We start from the raw sequence: 6,280 nt of genomic DNA on the forward strand, positions 1-6,280 counted from the left end.
AAATGGGGGAGAGGAGGGAAGCCACTGTGGCTGAGCGGGAGAAAGAGATTCTAGGGAAGTCTAGCATCTAGTCTAGATGCTAGCCAAATTAAAGATGGCTGTGTGAAAAATATGGAAGTGCAACTGATTGACCCCAAAGACATCCTATACCCCAAAGCTTTACTTCACCAGGAAAAAGTTACCTTGGAAAAGTCATAAGAAATTTCAGGATAACAAAGACAACAGTAGCTACTGATGCTGGAAGAGTTGGTAGATAAACCAACCTGGGTTAATCATTGAGATCCTTTAAGTAGAGAGACAGTTTTATGGCATGTCTGATGAAATTTTGTACTCACCCAGGGAACATGGGTTTGATACCTGGGTTGGGAAGATCCCTTGCAGTAGGAAATGGCAACCCACTATAGTATTCTTGCCTGGAAAATTCCATAGACAGAGGAGCCTGGTGGGCTACAGTCCATGGGATCACAGAGACGGACACGATGGAGCATGCACGCAGCAGCAGAGAACAATGAGTAAGATTGAACTCTCTAAGTGAAATTGGAAGGTTTCCAAGTACTATGCAGTCTTCACTAAGGGCCTCTTAGGAGCCTGGAGCACTTAAGCAGAATGAAGTCTCTGGCCACCACTGCCACTAGAGAAATATGAAATTAGAAGTTCCATCAAAAGCAGGCCTTCTGAGAACTGATGGGTGAGCCCAGGATGACTGTTTGTTTCTACTAGCCAGAGAGAAGTCTCACTACTGCAGCAAAGATTTTTACAGACTTCCGGTAGTTGAACCAAGATTATTAGCATGAACTATGAAATTAATCTCAAATTAATCCACCTGTAGCTCTGCTAGATCTCTAAATCACATGATGGGGTTACAAAGTGTATTTGCACATTTTAAATCATTCTAGTTTATTCCTTCTCATTCTCATCCCCTTTTCAGAGGTCTAAAGCAGAGCAGCTATTTATGTTCCTAAAAGATAGCACTTCATGGTAATTTCAGTAATTATAACCTCAGTTTGAAGATGCTCAATTTGCTGTTACATTTTTGTCTAATTGCTCACCCCTGTTGGTTACTTCCTGCTCTCAAATGCCCTTACCTCTACAGTACAGTACAGGAACCTCATTTGTACCATAAACGTGTTCCTGAAAAACTGTAAATTAGAGTTTTTGAAATGCAATTTTATTTTCCCACAGTTCCAGAGATGCTTTGTAATCATCTATGATTGATCATAAGTTGGCAGTGATTTTCAACTTCAGTTTTGTTATTCTACTATAAATCAAGTAGTTCCTCAATTGTAAAAAAAAAAAAAAATTCAGTGTACTATGAATTCTGTTACTCTACAAAAAAGAATAGGTTTTTTTAATAAGGTAGATTACCTATTAATAATTTATCTGATTTATTTAGAATTTAATATCTGGTGAGATACTCTGTTAATGTCTTCATATTCATGGTACTGGGCAGCCCTGCCTCATCCCAACCTTTTCCCCCTTTCAACATCTTTCCTTTTTAAAGTCAAGTTTACTGAAATATAATTTTACATAGAATACAACTGCTCTTTTTTAGTACATGGTTCTGTGTTTTGAAAGATGCACACATTGTGTAACCCACATCACACTTCAAGATATGGAACTGTTCCATCACCCCACAAAATTCCAAGCCCCTCTGCAATCAACCCCTCCCAACTCACAGGCAATGACAGATATGTTTATCCCCCCAGTAATTTTGGCTTTTCCAGAATTTCATATAAATGCAAGCAATACGTAGACTTTTTTGAGTCTACATCTCTCTTAGAATAACACACCTAAGCTCATTTAGGTTGTGTTATCAATAGTTGGTTCCTTTTATTGCTGAGTAGTTTCCATTGTATATATGTACCACAATTTGCTTATCTAGTCACCAACTAAAGGGCACTTAAGATTGTTTCCAGTTTGGGGCTATTATATAGCATGTGTCCAAGTTTTTGTGTGAACATGTTTTTATTTCCCTTGGGTAAATATCTAGGCATGGGATTGCTGGGTCATATGGTAATGTATATTTAACTTTGTAAGAAACTGCCGAACTGTTTCCCGAGTGTATCACTTTGTATTCCCACCAATAAAGTCTGGGAATTCTAGTTGCTCTACATGCTCAACAGCACTTGGAATTATTTTTAAGTAGTGATACTTTTTATGGTTTTGATATGCATTTCTCCAATGACTAACAACGTTGAGTGTCATTTCTTGTTGATTGTTCGGTTATACTAATATTTTGAAAATTGACTTCTTGCCTTTTACCAAATTGTAGTTCTTCATACAGTCCGGATACAGTCATTTGTCAGATACATGTTTTGCAAATATTTTCTCCTGGTTTGCTGCTTGTCCTTGCATTTTACTAAGGGTTGGTGAAAGAACAGAAGCTTTCATAAATAAAAAAAATTTTTTTTCTTTTATGGATTGTGCTTTGGGTGTTGTAGCTGGGAAAATTTTTGCCTAGCCAGAGATGGCAGACTTCTTGTTTTCTTCTAAAAATTTTATAATTTTATACTCAAATTTATAATCTATTTTGAGTTATTTTGCACGTGGTGCAAGGCATAGGTTGACATGTTGAAATTCTTTTTTCTTGCAAAATGATGTCCAATTATTCCAGTACCATTTGTCTCTTTTGACTATCTTTTGATAAAGTTCTATTAGCACAGAATCTATGTAGAATCTACTAAAAGGAAGATAACTATGGCTGGAGATGGGAGGGAAGTCCCCAATTTCTTTGACTGGTAAGAAATAGCAAGGCAGTATGCCTTCCACTCCATATATTATACATGTATGGTATATGACAACCCAGAAAGAACTGTCAAAGCTCTTTAGCAAAAGATCACCATGAACACACATGTGGCTGAGCAAGCTAAGTTTATTACTGCAACAAGGGAGAACATAAACTATGGTAACCATGAGGTATCTCAATAAGAGTGTTAGAAATTACCTATGTTAAGATTTGGGTTTGTTGGGTGATTTGAGGAACTCTTCTCTAAAGTGGATGCTGTCAGGAAGCAGGGCTAATTCTATAATTGGGTATCTTAATAAATCTTATGTAGAAAAATGAAGACTAGAACGAGGATAAAACTGATAAAGAATAGTCACATACTAATCTGATTGTTTTTAGTTTGTGTCTTCCATTTGATGGCTTAGATGTTTGTGTTTTTGTCTGTGTTCAGACATGATTATGGAGTAGTCTTATTTTTGTCCTGATCCATCACACTCGTGAAATGGATTTTTCTGATGTTGATGTTCTTTGAAACAGTTTATATACAACAGAATATACCAGAGCCCAGTTGTGCCAGGTCAACTGCTAGCAACTCCAAGACCTAGGTGATAGCATCAGACCAGCTACTTGACATCAGGAACCGTCTTTCTCTTTCATGGCTAAGAACTTAGGTCCTAAAGTCAGAAAAAATCATGTTTTATTACAGTCTGCCTTTCACTAGCTGTGGGCCCTTGGGTAAATTATCTAAGTTCTTTATGCCTCAATATCCTAATATGAACATGGGGATAATAATAGTTCTTGCCTCATTGGAATGTTGGGGGTGCATGTCAGAAATTACATTAAATAAGTCTTGAAAGTGAAGCAAAAGTGTTTGTCACTCAGTCATGTCCAACTCTGTGCGACCGCATCCATGGAATTCTCCAGGCAACAATACTAGAGCAGGTTACCATTTCCTCCTCTAGGAGATCTTCCCAACCCAGGGATCAAACCTGGGTCTCCTGCATTGCAGGCAGATTTTTCACTGTCTCAGCCACCAGGGAAGCCTAAAATAAGTCTCAGTTGTCATTATTATATCAGAGAAAAGCTTAAGAAGGATTGGGGCAGAAAAACCAAGAATAGTCCAGGTTACTGTGCCAGGAAAGTCTTCCTGGCATTCACACTGGAAAGGTCACATAGTAAGTGGTTTCTGTCATAACAAGAAAACAGAGTTGCTTTGTATCTTGTCACATGATGGCCAAACACAACAATGCATAGATCCTGCTAACCATCCAGATCATGTTTTAAAGTGACCAGATTATCTCATTTCTCCTTTAACATCTGGAAAACTAAAATATCTTGATAGTGTCACAACAATGGTCTAACTGGATCTAAGTCATTGTTTTGAAAAAAAATCAATGATTAGGCTGAACCCATAAATTATGTTTGATCCACTATAAGACATGGCTCAAAGGTAGCTTCTTCCAGGATGCTTTCCTATGTTAGCATGTCCTTTTCTGGGCCTTGTCAATAGTTATCATTCAGTCACACCACCCTGATTATTTTGTATTCAAAAAAACATTTTGTGAGGTTATTCAGTTCAGTTCAGTCGCTCAGTCGTGTCCGATTCTTTGCGACCCCATGAACTGCATCATGCCAGGTTGGATTCCCTGTCCATCACCAACTCCCGGAGTCCACCCAACCCATGTCCATTGAGTCGGTGATGCCATCCAACTGTCTCATCCTCTGTCGTCTCTTTCTCCTCCTGCCTTCAATCATTCCCAGCATCAGGGTCTTTTCCAATGAGTCAGTTCTTCGAATCAGGTGGCCAAAGTATTGGAGTTTCAGCTTCAACATCAGTCCTTCCAATGAACACCCAAGACTGATCTCCTTTAGGATGGACTGGTTGGATCTCCTTGCAGTCCAAGGGACTCTCAAGAGTCTTCTCCAACACCACAGTTCAAAAGCATCAATTCTTCGGCGCTCAGCTTTCTTCACAGTCCAACTCTCACATCCATACATGACCACTGGAAAAACCATAGCCTTGACTAGATGGACCTTTCTTGGCAAAGTAATGTCTCTGCTTTTCAATATGCTATCTAGGTTGGTCATAACTTTCCTTCCAAGGAGTAAGCGTCTTTTAATTTCATGGCTGCAATCACCATCTGCAGTGATTTTGGAGCCCAGAATGATAAAGTCAGCCACTGGTTTCACTGTTTCCCCATCTATTTGCCATGAAGTGATACTGGATGCCATGATCTTAGTTTTCTGAATGTTGAGCTTTAAGCCAACTTTTTCACTCTCCTCTTTCACTTTCATCAAGAGGCTCTTTAGTTCTTCACTTTCTGCCATAAGGGTGGTGTCATCTGCATATCTGAGGTTATTGATATTTCTCCCAGCAATCTTGATTTCAGCTTGTGCTTCCTCCAGCCCAGCATTTCTCATGATGTACTCTGCATATAAGTTAAATAAGCAGGGTGACAATACACAGCCTTGACGTACTCCTTTGCCTATTTGGAACCAGTGTGTTGTTCCACGTGCAGTTCTAACTTTTGCTTCCTGACCTGCATACAGGTTTCTCAAGAGGCAGGTCAGGTGGTCTGGTATTCCTATCTCTTTCAGAATTTTCCAGAGTTATTGTGATCCACACAGTCAAAGGCTTTGGCATAGTCAATAAAGGAGAAATAGATGTTTTCCTGGAACTCTCTTGCTTTTTTGATGATCCAGTTGATTATTTTGTATTCAAAGAAACATTTTGTGAGGTTATTTAGGTATTTCTTAGACACACATTGATGCTTTCAAATTGTGGTGCTGGAGAAGACTCTTCAGAGCTTGGACTGCGAGGAGATTACACCAGTCAATACTAAAGGAAATCAGTCCTGAATATTCATTGGAAGAACTAATGCTGAAGCTCCAATACTTTGGCCACCTGATGCAAAGAACTGACTCAGTGGAAAAGATCCCGATGCTGGGAATGATTGAAGGCAGGAGGAGAAGGGGACAACAGAGAATGAGATGGTTGGATGGCATCACCCACTCGAAGGACATGAGTTTGAGCAAGCTCCGGGAGTTGGTGATGGACAGGGAAGCCTGGTATGCTGCAGTCCATGGGGTCGCAAAGTGTTGTATGTGACTGAGTGACTGAACTGAACTGAAACACACATTAGTGTATTTTTTTTGTCTTGCTAACCAAACTGAAAAGATTTTGTACCTAGACAGGAATTCAGTTTATAAACCCCTTTCACATCCACCATCTCTTTTCTCTCTCGAAAAACCCCTGATGGACTTACTGTCATCATCATTACATAGGTGTGGAAAGAGGAAAGGAAAAGTTAAATAGATACCGTTTATCCAGTTCGGTACCCTTTCCTCCTGATAACCACCCGTGCGGTGGATGTCACGACCCTCACTGTGCAGCGCAGAGACGCCTCACCTGATCAGGAGCTTAGGTGCAGACTCTGTCCTCTCACTGCTACCCTCAACACCTTCCAGAACAGCGAGCAGGGCCTCAGCCAGAGCCGGGAGACCTCAAGGGGCGCCGCGCCAGGTGGCAGGTGGCGAGAGAGGGGCGCGAAGCCG

Source organism: Bos javanicus, chromosome 5, assembly GCF_032452875.1.
Source record: "Bos javanicus breed banteng chromosome 5, ARS-OSU_banteng_1.0, whole genome shotgun sequence".
In the NCBI taxonomy this organism is placed as follows: Eukaryota; Metazoa; Chordata; class Mammalia; order Artiodactyla; family Bovidae; genus Bos; species Bos javanicus.